This window comes from Molothrus ater, chromosome 7 (assembly GCF_012460135.2).
Source record: "Molothrus ater isolate BHLD 08-10-18 breed brown headed cowbird chromosome 7, BPBGC_Mater_1.1, whole genome shotgun sequence".
Lineage (NCBI taxonomy): Eukaryota > Metazoa > Chordata > Aves > Passeriformes > Icteridae > Molothrus > Molothrus ater.
The window spans coordinates 17838428-17852282 of record NC_050484.2 but is presented as its reverse complement, the minus strand read 5'-3'; the positions used below and the strand labels follow the sequence as shown (position 1 = coordinate 17852282).

General features: G+C 36.5%; 1 protein-coding gene across 4 annotated transcripts in view; it reads right to left on the bottom strand.

The window, feature by feature from the left end:
• Positions 1 to 8850, bottom strand: part of LOC118688650 (neurabin-1-like) — a 60885-nt gene extending 52035 nt beyond the window's left edge. For 2 of the 4 annotated variants that reach the window (XM_036386348.2, XM_054515355.1), the window contains exon 1: positions 8825 to 8844. The gene's annotated coding sequence lies outside the window, so the exon portion shown is untranslated. Of the gene's footprint in view, positions 1 to 8824 lie in introns of all 4 variants that reach the window. The other 2 variants (XR_008508485.1, XM_036386349.2) reach the window with 2 other exon arrangements.
• Positions 8851 to 13855: the final 5005 nt, after the last annotated feature.

The window sequence follows — 13855 nt, the reverse complement described above, 5'->3', positions numbered from 1 at the left end:
CTGTCCCTGATTTTTTTTCCTTTAAGCAGGTTTTGCATCTGAATTGAGTAGTGCTGCACATCAGCAGATATAGCCTCATTTAAAGACCTGAACATTTCCAGACTGTAATAAGTAATCTGTTCATTCCCTTTCAAACAAATCCTGTTAGTTCATTTCAAAATACATTCATCCTCTAAACTACAGTAATGTTACTCTGTTGTGAAGGTCAGTATGAACTGATACCATTTTTGGGAGGCTGGGAAGTTCAACCAGCAGGAAATTAATAAAATCAAGGGGGAAAAGAAGTTGATTTTGTGCCAGTGCTTGGAATATCAGTTCTGCCAATTGACTGTCATCCACTACTAACAGATGTGCTATAAAAGCAGATGAAATTCATTGTTAGCATATTGCTTGGCAGCCAGAGCCAATTACAGAATGGAGAATTGAACCTTTATAACACAAGAATTTGCATATGGACATTATGTGTACTTACATATAGTGATAAGTATTTTCAAACTGGTTAAAGGAAGGCCTGACTAAACTCACATCGTGTTAGTATGCATTAGCATAGCTCCTTATTTCACACATAATACAGAATATTTTCACTATTATATTTTAGTCTGCTGCTTTATTTTTGCTGATCATATTTCTTACTCTTTATAAAAGTTTTTCAAGATAGAATACACTTTGATGCTTCACAACAAAAGTGTATAATGATTTCCAGGAAGAGAAAAACCTTTTTTTTTTTTTAACAGAATGTGAGTTAAAAAAGCAGGGATTGGTTTAGTTACATCACATTGAAATATCTGCATTTAAAAGAAGTTCTAATTTAAACAGTGGTATCTTAAAATATTTTACTGTAAGCCTTGAAGTAAATGTTTCAAAACTAATTTATATGGTACATATATGCATACCTGTACACAAACACGTTTCATTTAAAATTAATTTTGATTTTTCAGTATTTGAAAGCATTAAATGTGGGTTTACTAAGAGCAGTAGCTATTAGAACATTTTCTTGTCAGTCAGATGTTGAAAAAATTCACATAGATGCAGTATGTAGAAACATCCTCACTTTCTATCAATCAAATAAATAAATATTTCTATACAAATTTAATTTGCTTCATGTTTACAAATATGTAGCGATAACTCCTTCCTTTCCTTTGGGAAGTTCTTCCTTCCCAAATTACGCTACATTAAACACACTTCATTGCTATGAGAGAAAATTCAGTTTTACAATGTAACATGGGCTAAATCTTGAAATATTTTTACACCAAAAGTCTCACTGACATACACTGGAGTTTCACCTGGGGTAAAAAAACCAACAAAACTCCAAAACCCACCTTTTCTAGATTTTTTTACTTCTTTGTTTCTGGAACAACCCAAACAACCCAAGGTACTTAATCTATCTTTAAAGTTTTGCTCTGTTCTTTTCTCAAATGTTGAATAAATATTTCTTTTCGGTAAAATATATACCCAAGATGAAGAACAGAAGGTCTGCTTTGGCTGTTTTGTTGCATTCCTGTCATGCAAGACATTCATGGGTCTGATTTACCTAGGCCATGAAGTAAAGCCAGTGCTGCTGCAGTACACTCTTTTTACAAACAAGTCTAAGATACTCTAAGCTATTACTAAAACTCGCTGATCAGGTCTGATCATTTCACTTTCCAAGCACTGCCAAATCCTCACCCACAGCTTCAACAGAGTTTTCCCCATTCTGTATGTTCAGAAAGCTGCAGCAATGGTCAGTCTCCTAGCCTGTGGCTTTCAGGTATTTGCTATCTATTCTCATGCCTGGGGTCCTAGACTCCCTTAAAATGATAGTCTTTCACTGAAGACTGTGATTGGCTGGATTCTGGTCTCCATAATATAATTGATTAATTTTCAAGGAAGCACATTGATACACTCTCATGCTAAAGAGGCAAAGCTCATTATCTGTTTTCAATTAATAAAACATATTTGTTCAATATTTGCTCAATATTTGCACTGTTTGCTCAATAAATGAGAACTTCACTGCAAATTGTTAAAAATAATAAAAAAGTAGAAGGAAAATATTTATTAGATAGTCTCTGCTTGTGGACAGACCAATTTTCAACAAGAACTAATTTTTAAACAAAGATTTCTATTTGTTATTAACTCTAAAACTGGGCATGGAGTAGTAAAAGAGGTAAGGAATGGACATGAACAAAAAAGGTCTTTATTTTCACAGCAAAAATTTTGGATGGTTTTCAGTTTTTACTTCAAACCTCCTATGTTCAAAAGTTTGTTTGGGCTTTTTTTTTAAGTAATAAAAACTCAGTTTTCCAAAGGTAAGACAGAAATTTAAGAAAAAAACCCACCAAACCACCAAACCAACCAACCAGTTAATTAGAGTAATCTGTCATTGAAGAACAGCTTTGATAGTAAATATTTGACCAGCCTGAACAAGGCCCCTGCTTTTCTAGTGAGACTATTTCAATTTTCAACACATATTGCTACTCCCTTCCACTTTGCCCAGTGGTGTACACAGGAATCACAGATTCCCACTCAGTTCTGGGAGCCTGGCTGTACCCCTCTCCAAGGTGCAGAGACCCTGGGGCTCTTTGAGTAGCTAGATTGAACATTTTGAACATTGAATAATTACATTGAAATGGTTGCTATTTGGTTTTTCATTTCAAGGAAAGAAGAATTGTGATTTTGCTCCCTAACCTAAGTATTGTAGCAGTAAAATAATACATTCCACAAAACACTCTAGAAAGAGCTAATTCACTAAGCAGAGCACTGTAAGATTATTTAATCTAGGATAACATAATTCTTTTATTGTTTGGGAGGCCTATGTTCATCTCTTGAAAAATATCACTCATCTTTCTTCCCTGCTGTCTTTGCAAAATACTCTCTCCCATGGAAAAATGGCATTTCACAAGTGCTCACTGACTTAGCAAGACATACTGTGGGTTAAAAGGGAATTGCAGGTGCAACTAATGGTCTGTTCTAGACGTTTTGTGCTGTTTTGCATGACAAGTACTGGGAGGATCAGCTGATGCTGTGAAGTCTGGATGTAGTAGGCAGAATTGTGTGTGTTCATGCCATAAATTGGATACCAAGTGGAAGCAGATGAAAACCAAGGAAAATGGGTGGATATAGAAAACTAAAGTAAACAGATTACTCACTTAGAATGATTACTGTTAGTGGTTTATTTTCTGCTTCCTGCTTCATTCATGTTGACTTTTAGGGTGTAAATGGGAATAATATTGGTCCAATTTAGGAAGGTTTTATTTAGCTTGTTTTTTGGCTTCTCTGTGTGTGGAAATGAACAAGAGTGTGAATTGCTGCAGTTCTTTTTTATTTTGGAAAACAAAATCCAAACAATTCTTGGAAACTGGGGAGTGAATGGGAGGTATTCCATATATTACATTAATCAGATTGCCAGCAGTAGCTTCTGCTTTGAAAAGGCTGGTTAAAGAACAACATGAAATCTTACAACCAAGCCAATTCTAATTCCTACTTTTGTTCCTAAGTGACAAGGGAAAATGAACCCTGTTCAGAACTATTATTTAAAAGTCTATTTCCTTATTAAATGATAAACAAGCTTTTAAAGTAAAAGATGAATGGACTTAGTTGATAGGAAGGCCTAGTGAGTACCTTGGGAAGGAAAGGTTTTCATGAGCATCATAATGCCTGAAGTCATAATTCCTGAATGCAGGAAGCTGGATTTGTTGACCAAAATGTTCAAAATGGTTCCCACAAAGACTTACACCCTTAGGGACTTAAGTCAAGTTATCCCCCTTCTTGGGAAAAAGTAAAATTGATTTTATTAATCAAGCAGTAAGTTGCACAATAGATGAGCTTACATATATATAAAAATATTTTCTAAGTGTTGTTGGATAATAATTTATGTGGGTTTTTTTCCACTGGTAAGTCATGCATAGCATACAGAAAAGGAGGGGGTTGTATAAAATCCACACACCCCAATTTTTATAGCATGCTGCTTATGGCATAGCGGAAATCACTTATTTGTGTTGGTAACTAAAATAAAATTTAAGTTGTCTACAAATTAACATATATTTAGCCTGGCTTTTGTGGTTAGCAATGTGGGTATTCAAAGCACATAGAATAAAAGTTTGCATACCAAATTATTTAAGAACTAACTTTGCTTTGAGTAAGATTTTCCAAACACATTAGTTGGAAATCAAATTTTATAACTTACTTCTATGACACAAAATTTTGTAATGAAAAGGAAAGGAGGAATAAAAAAACCACAAAACATAAAAGAATGAGTCAAAATCTGATCTTGTCCTGGAAAATATCCAGAGTGTTATAATTGGTTCTAGCATAAATTGAGATTAGAATCTCTCCCAGATTGTGCAAGAAATTGGCCCAGGAGATGAGAAATAGAACTCCAACTCATTCCATGGCCATATGACAGCTCTGTTGGGCTGCACAAGAAGCTTGCTAAGCATTAGGCAATACACAGCCATACAAAAATTTTTAGTATAGCTGATATTTGATGAGGGAGATTGAATTCAATTAAATATGTTTATTTCTTTTTGAATTTAATTAAATATCTGGGTAGAAGGGAACAGGCACAATCTCTTTTCCAAACGGCTCTGAGATGCTGAATAATGCTGATTGGCTGCAAGGAAACTGAGCTGGAAGGACAGATTTATGCATTCTTTTTATAGAATGTGAAGAGTAACCAAGTCAGTACTTTAATTTCACATTATCTTAAGTCAATGGGTTAATTTTTTTGAGACACACATTGGCACTGAAAAATACACAGTGCCTGTCTGAGCTGGGAAGTAGAAGGAATGAGACTTATTAACAAGTAAATAGATTTATCTGAGCACTAAAATGGATATGCTAAATAAGTAGCTGTGCCAGAGAAACTGATTGTAACAAGTGGACTCAGAAGACAAAGGATCACCTGGTGAAGATGTTGAGAGTCAGCTTTCCAACACAATTAGAGATTATGGGAGGTAAATGGTGGGACATCAGTAATTTATATAAGAGAGAAGAACAGCAATAATTGTAGATGTCAAAAAAGGCTCTAGTTAGGCAAGAAAGGCACATGCAGGAAGAGCTCAAACTAAAAATGTGCTCAAGAGTGGCAACAAAATGGGAATGTGGAAATTTAGAATATGCTTTCAGTTATTTCATCACAGAAGTCTGCACGCTGGCTGCACCAGCTAAATTTTCTGGCATCTGCACAAATATTGCTGCTATCATGTCCTTGAGGAAGGAAGTGGAAAGAAGAGCTTGTAAAGAGACAGATATCTGAAAAACCCGTGCTTGCTGGTATCCTGAGGAAAGGAGAGTATGTACAGCCTGTAACCATGGGTCAGTGACCCACAGTGGTTCCCTTTCTATGAAGAAGTAGCAGATAGAGCTTCAGGAAGCTTGAGAGGGCAGTAGAGTCCTCTGAGACCAATGGAAGCACACAGATTTCTGCCATGCCAAGAGCCAGGTGTGACAGCCCAGGGTGCCTCTGCTTCACCATGGTCAGGGACAAAGGCACTGGTAAATTTGCATTTGAGCACTTTCCCATCAGAGAAAAGCCATCTAGAGGTCTAATATCAAGCAGATTAAAGCAAAGGCATGCTAAAATAAAAGTCTTTAAATGGCATATTTTTCCCCTTTAAGAAATATACATCAGATACCTAAGTGGCATGGACCTATGAATATTAATAGCATAAGAAACAAGGTAAAGAAAGTAAATCTGAGGAGCTTCAGAGCCAGGCTTACAGTAGAAATAAAGGGAAGGCAGCATGTCCAATGAAGAAAGATGAGGCAGTTATTCCAGAAATGGAAAATTGCCAAGCTGAGATTTGCCACAACAGGCATTGGAAGTCTTCAAATGAAAAGGCCTGGGAAGCATTGCAATTACCCTGCCTTGGTTCATCTCCCATGCTGCACATTTTAGAAAGCTAAATGCCTGTCACGTGTTTCTTGAATAGCACTCCTCATCACAGAGTTCCAGAGTTGTTTCTAACAAGAAAGCTCAGAAATAGACTCATATGCCAATTAAATCATCAATTCTGCTTGATTAAAACAAATAAAAAAAAAGCAAACAAAAAACTAATCAGAAAACTACATTCATGACATCAAATGGGTTTATTTTAGTTCATAAAATACTGCATAAGCTCTTAGAAATCAAAATATAAAGTCCTTGGAAATAAACCTAATTTTAGTTTTGTGAAGGTCAATATTTTATGAAGTAGATTTTTAAATATGTTTGGGGCATTTAAGTTTTCTCCTTCGTGTTTTTTGTATTTAATTTTAAATAACATACTGATAGTAAAGTTAATAGTCAAGGACTTATCCATTAATGTTAGAAGTATAGTGCTACTGGGCCAAAACAGTTCCACAGATTACAATCGATATGGTAGACTTTAATACTCAATTAGAACATAGTATCAGAGAGCTCCCAGGGAATTGCTCAGAAAATAGAAGAGTGGATTTTCTTTTAGTTTTTGACTTATCATAGAGTACTCAATTATATTTTATAGTTAGACACTTAGACTAGGAAAGCTTTAGTCTTCCAAAATGATCTTTGTCCTTTGAAAGATGTTGTTTTGCCAATAGAAGATGATCTGAATGCTTCTGTAAGGAATGAGAATATGGATTAACACATTTTGATAATTTGTTATATGACATAATGATTTAAATGTTTTCTTTCTTGAACAATGAAGAAAATAAGCTCTTATTTACTCTAGTGATGATTAATAGAAGACTTCAAAAAATATTTCTCATAGATGAGTAATGAAGATGAAACAGTTTACAAAACGGTTTAAGAGGTGAGTGTGATAGGGTAGCAGGACTGCCATATGAGGTCTGTCTGTTTCCCTAGAAATCACATCCAAATGGAGGACTAGCCCAGATTATATTTTTAAACAGGTCATAGACATTCTTCAGATTGCCACCATTTCAGATAGTCCCTTACTAAGTAAACAAACAAACCTAAGAACTGATTCTTTGTGCTGCATCATGTACCTACTGATCCATAGGAGAAATTGAAGGCCCTAGATATTTCAGAATTAGTCATCTTCCATTATTAAGGCTTTCTGATATTCTTTGATGTCTTCCCGGATTTGGCTATCCTAAATAATGGTGACTTTCCTCATATTCCTCTTTACCAGATCATGAATCCACACAAAATACTGGTTGTAATATAGTTGTCTGGAATATACATTCAATCTGCTTATTATGTCACTAAAAGATTCATACATGGAGAAGAAATCAGTTCCTGACATGTATTGGGTCAATAGACTACTGTTTTTGTGCAATGAGCTAACTTCTACATAACTTTTGCTTTTATAGCTGGATGGAAAAAGAAGAACTTATGGAATTTGTGGCAGGAAGAATGCTAACCAGGCATTAATTTTGTTACAGATGTCAAAATCAGAGGTGTTTCTAGGTTATTTTCAGTTTAAAGGCTGCAGTGATTGATTTAAAGTACTGCTATACTTAAAACTAAAAGCTATTTGACTATGATCTGCTTCAAAGAAAAATGCCATTGTTTGGCTTTCCATTTACAGAAAGATTTAATTATGCTTCAAGGTTCAGACTTTTTTAGATGCAGAAAACATTTCCTGTGTTCCTATGTTCCTGGATTTCTGATTGTGCTGCAGCTGTTAGGCAGCTTGCATATCCAGTATAGCTGAACGTGGAGGGATTGTCTGTATCACCAGTACTGGGGAGGGGCAAACTTTCTCAATGGGTCAGCCTTGCTTTCAGTCCATGGTCCTCCAATGACTGGGACATGTGACTGCTCCTGCTCTAGGGATCCTAAAGAGTCCTGGAACATCTTGCATAGCTGCTTTGAGATGGCTTTGTGGACACTGCTAAGAAAACTCTCAGGATGCCTTCTGTCATTCAGAGGCTTGGCTGAACATAACCACTGAATTTGAGACCTCTCAGGTGATTGGCTGAGATCCTGCCTCCTTATCTCATCAGCATTCCAAACCCGTGGGATTGATGGATGCTTGGCTGTATCTGCTGCATGCCACTGGGTAAGAAGCATAGGCATAAGGTAATGGTACACCTTTTAAGCAAAGAAAACAACATTATCTCCAGATCAGTAGTCATCAGTCCTGCTATACATAGTCACTTAAGAACTGCCAAGAACAGAGAACAATCTTTTCCCCCAATTTGTATTACTCACTGTCTACTTTGTGAAGCAGTTGATACAGGAAAATAAAACTTGATTATTTAAATGCACTGATAACCATCTTTTTCCTTTGTAGCATGACATAAAACATGGCAAGGAGATATGTTGATTCTTGCAGGAATCAGAAGTAATTTTAGAAAATAGTCAGAATTAAATTTTCACAGTTCTTGAGGCACACACAGTACCAGTGCTTGCATGGCTTGCTTCATGTCACACCCTAGAGCTGCACTGAGACATTTACTTTAAATGTCAATGAGGTTCAGAAAGCAATGTAAATTCATTGCTGAAAATAAGCTAAACTTTCTTTATTCTTGTGGTTTGGAGTTCTAGAAACAAAATCAGAAATGTTTTATGTTGTAACTGGTTGAGCAAGCTAGAGATTGATGTGGTTTTGTGGTTTCCTTAGTTGTACGAGGAAGTAACCAAAATACCCACTGGTCTTCTTGCTGTGCCATTCTCTGTATTTCTGCACATTACAATATGAGAAGGGAACCTCTAAAACACTCTGAGTTGCTTTTTGCTTGTTTGTCTCTAATTTCATTGTATTTTACTTCTTTTTTACAGTGGGCTTCAAGCTGTATGGATAATTCAAATGTCATTATTGAGTCATAATCAAACATGAATCATAGAACTATAAGATGTTAAACATTAATCTCAGTGCACAGTTTAATAAGATAAAAGCATTAGTTCTCAAACCCTTACCTCTTAACCTTATGGTATCTTGGTTTGAATTTAATGGCACCTTCCTCATGCAAGTAGAACATCTGAAATAGAAGAAAGAAAACAAAATTAAATTTTGCTCCTGCAAATAATTTTGGTATTTCCAGTCACAAGTATTAAAATAACCAAGTAAATTGTAGGTGAATTGAAAATTGTTTAATGTTCAAAAGACTCTTGTTTAATGAGAGGTTAGTCTTGGAAAGCATTGCTAAAGTCTTGCCCTGCCTAATTCTTCCCCAGGCCTTTGCTATTAGTGATGGGATAATAGGCTAATGTGAACTGTTGATCTGAACTAATGAGAACTTTATTGTTAAGCTGAAAGAAACAAAAGAATCAAGAAGGAGAGTGTGAAGAAAATGCAATTCGAACATATCTCCTGACTTTGGAAACAAAGTCTGAGATATTTCAGAAAGAAACAAAAATATGTGAATCAGTCCATTACTGAAAGCACTTCAGAGAAGGATTTTAGATAGAAGGTAAAAAAAGAAGCAAAGATACCATCTCTATGAAGAGCCTGGATTAGACATAATAAAATCTTCTAAGATTATAAGTTTAGTTTAGGATGACACTACTACTTTTCTTAAGGGTCAGAATTTCATATTAGATACATATAAAATTTCTTACAATGCCAAGTTACGCTGAAATAAAGAACTACCAATCAAAATGCTTGCTATGCCACCCATGGACATTTGTTAGGGCTAGAAGAGCATCTCCTATTCATGTGAAAGATCTTGTTTTTAAAGTTCTTGTTTAACACTTTTTAATTACTGTAGCAGGTATTCCTTTCCAGATACCAGCAGGATGATCTGATCTTAGTTCAATTTAAATTTTGTAGCAGAAATGTTCTCTCCTATCCCAGTACTGTTTCCTAAGCGATCAGCATTCACACATGCCCCTTCTCATTACCTACACAGTCCTGCCTGATGATTTGACTTTCTCACTATTTCTTGGTCCTCTCTGCCACCAAAAGGAGGTGGTAGAAAGGTATTGTTGCTTACTGATATGACATTGACCAGAAATGCACTGGGGTTGAAGTGCCTTTATTGGGAGCCCATCAGCATTGCTCCTGCAATGAGGTCCTGTGGCTCAGGAGAGGCCTCTTCCTGGACAAAGATGAAACCTGCCATCCCTTCCCTAAAATAGCAACTTTTTGAATGATGAAGGTTTGGTGAGTTGGCACCACTCTCATGATTAACATGACACTTACATGAAAAAAAATAACACCTGCACCCCAAATATTGTAGTCAGTGCATAATAGCTGAGGCAGAGCACTGGTGCATACTTCTGAAGCGCAGATAATTTGCACCTCATTGGTCTGGACTAGAAGCTGCACAAAACAGGTCAGACAGCACTGACTCTTCTGCACAGACCCCAGCTGTGGTGAGCTGTCCTGGCTTTTTTGACTGTATACAGTACAAACTATGGTTTCAAGGCTTGGGTTTTTTTTTGCTCCTCAGGAGATTTCTCACTCCTTTTCAAAGAAAGAAACAAACAACAGCATTTATGCAGCTAAAATCTCTTCATTGCTGTACAAAAATTATTTTTCCTCCTCATGCTGAATTCCTGGCACTGTAACAACATCTCCCTCTAACCTGAGTTAATTTATATTTAAAGTTTTGGGTTGGCTTTTCAACCTTCTAAAATATTCATTAACGACTTTATTTAGTTTTTCAAATTATGTTAATAAACCAGGACAGTTTATTTGTATTTGTTTGCATAAAAATCTTTAGTAAACAAACTACAAATTAAATTTGATTCATAAATAAATGGCATCTTTTCTGAAGTTAACCTGACTTCATAAGTTTGTCACTGAGCAAAATTTGACTAACTCAAACAGTAAACACTTTCTACTAATTTTTTTTGCATATACATAACTTTAAGCTCGGTCTTTTGCAACTTAATAAAGTTAATAAACTTTTATTTGTAAAATTAACAATATTGTTTTCCACTTTGACCCCTTTCATTTGCTTTCCCCCACTGTGAAATTGTACAAAATCTTGCTTTTTTAATGTTTGCCCTTTCATCCACATAAACATTTTTTTTAAAACTTGTTTCAGCTCCACCTCTGTTTTCACCTCCTTTCAGTAATGCTTGAGTCCTTGTAATTGTGTGTTCCCATCCTAGGGGCACCTCCATGTGCCAAGCCTGGCTCAGATATTTGTTGTTAATTGGCTGTGCAGGTGTATCCATGTGGAGTCACCCACTGTTCCAAATCAACAAACTTTGTAGGATGGTCAAATGAATCAGTCCAAAGGGAAAATATATTTTAGAAGTGACTATTATAGAAGTGTATCAGGACTGTAAAGCTGAATTATTGCTGCTTTTGAGTTACTGTTCTGCAACTGTGTGAACAGTGAGTTTTGTGATCTGACTCCTGGTCCTCAAGTGATAAAGCACCCTGGAGCATTTTTTGGAACAAATTTAATTTCATTCCAGGTGTGAATGTTTCAGTCAACTGTATAGCAGATGTTTCAGACTGGCCACTATGAAACTAAACAACTGTGGCTAAAATTTCCTTTTCCACATGACCAAGAATTTAAAAAATAAAGGTACTTTCAGCTCTGGAAGTAAGGCCAGGGGAAAACCGAATACTGTTCTTTCAATCTTATTTGTGTAGTCCTTGTTCACGTCTTAATTCATAAAGATAAAAAACCCGCCTCCTTTGTTTCAAGCTAAACAAAACTGGGAAGCTCTGTCTCTGTTTTTTTTTTTTTTTGGTTGTTGTTTTTTTTTGGGGGGGGTGTTTTGGTTTTGTGGTTTTTTCTGTCGTAAAACAAGTAGAAAAAGAGCAGAAGCACAATCAAGTCAGGAGGGTATAGCCAAATCAGAAGTCCCATTTTTTGCTTTGTTTTGCAAGGGTCTAATGTATGGTACACATGGACTGAAGCAAAGAATCTTTCTTTGTCTTTCTCAGACCTGCCAATACATGTTAGGACAGTTGTAGAGTACGTACTGCATGAGGGTAAACAGCAAACAAAAAGTGGGTAGACTTGCTTGTTTGGTATGTGTGAGGTACAGCATAAACACCCCAGTGCTCACATTAGACACGTTTTCTCTCTGCTCATTTGCATTTGTTTTCAACTAGAGCACTCTGTGCAGATGTGGTTGAAAACACTAGAGTTAATAAACACCTGATGCTACAAGAAGGCCACAACTACATAAGCACTTTCAGTTTGGCAAGTGAGACATACAGTGGGTTTCCTTCACCCTGAAGCTCTGCTATCCATAGAAACAGTCTTGTTGAGTGACCCAGAATACTTTCAAATTCCTGTAACATAACCTACATGCCTTTGCTATAGGGCTGAGGGACTGGTTTTTATAATGTGATCGATGCATATCATACTAGGGAAAGCTGTGGCTTCCTCAGGAGACTGGGGTACAGGAGGACACAGGCAATATGCTCTGAGTTATCACCTGCTTGCCTTTGAGGTGGGAAGAAGGTGCAACTTCCATTGATTTCACTGATAGAGTGTGCATGGGGAACTCCTGTCTGTAGTTAAGAGGGTAAGGATTCAGGACTCCTTTCTTAATTCCATCACTGATTTATTGCAGCAGACGGGTAATTAAATGTCCTTTGAAGAGGTGTTCTGAGATTAGTCCTATAAATAGTTAATATGTGAAAAGTTCTCTGATCTATTATTGTATATCAGTAGTATTTATGATCAATGTGTTTCTAAGTGATTCTGTTCTGTCCTAGCTTTTGAGTGAAGTTGCTGCTGTGTAATGGCTGATGCATGTTTTTGAAGAGCAGCAGTATCTAAATACTGCATAAAGAGTTGGACTGAGATTTTTGTAAGTGAAGTATATTTTGCCCAGAAAGGTGTTGAAGCAGCCTTGTTTATCTTTACCGCACACATTTTCTAGTAAAGGTTTGATGTTGAGAGACTTAAAGCACTCAAAAAGAAGCAAGCATTTAATGAAATTATTAAAAGCAAACTCCATTGTCATTATACATTTTATAATTTCCCTGTTACTGATTCATTTTTCCTATGCATCTTCTTTACCCAAATCACCTACAAGCTTTTCTGACTCAATAGTGTTTTTTTTCCCCAGTCTTGCTGTTTCCAGCATAATTCCCAAATTTTGGTACACTTCCTTGTAGTAGACTCTAGGGAGACAATAGTAGCACATGAAAGAGGAGCATAAAATCCAAACTGTTCCATTGCCCACCATATGTAAGGTAAGACAAAAGGAGCAATGACTGATTTACCACCTTTTAACAGTAAGGTCAAGCTCTTTGTTAGTGACCAACCTGTTGTAGGACAGGAATAGAAGACCTGGAGTTACAGATTTAAATAGAAGGAAGAGAAGTGGGGAGTATATATTTTGATTCAGCAGTGTTTGAAAAGGGTTTGAAAACGTCTTGTTCCTGGAAACAATGAGATACAAACCTCTTTGCATAGTTGATCTCTGGCCAGAAAGGATTCCTGTCAAGTGAAATATTAACCCATAAGGAATGCAATTTCTTAGGGCAATGAACTATTGGCTTCAAACCAACTTTAATGCAGAGCTAAGGTGACCATTTAAAAAACATATATGCATCTGTATGGCTGCCAGACCAGAATAGGATTACCCTTTCTCTCAGCTATAGCTTACCTGTTTGTAATTGGCCTGGTTCTGTAGTGCTGGAAAGTAATTTCTAGCTGTACAGTGGACAAATATCTATTGCTTTGGTTGTGTCATTGCTGCAGGCAGGTGTTTATATTATGAAAACTATAATAGCAGCTGGGAGTTCTATTAGTGATTCTATTGTTTCAGGATAGAGAGAGAGCTCAAGGAATGTTTCCTCCCCAGAGTCTCTGCTGGGAGGGATAATCTTCCTAAGCAAGGCCAAATTTACACAGGATCCATGACATAGGAGGCATGAAAAGGGAAACATGAAAAGCTCTCAGCCTGCTGAAGGTGACAGGTAAAAAGTCCCAAGCCCCATTCCTTTGCAGCATGATGTGCTGGTTCTGACAGTAAATGCCACGTTCAAGATGCACCCACTGAACCCACCAGGTAGTTGCTGCT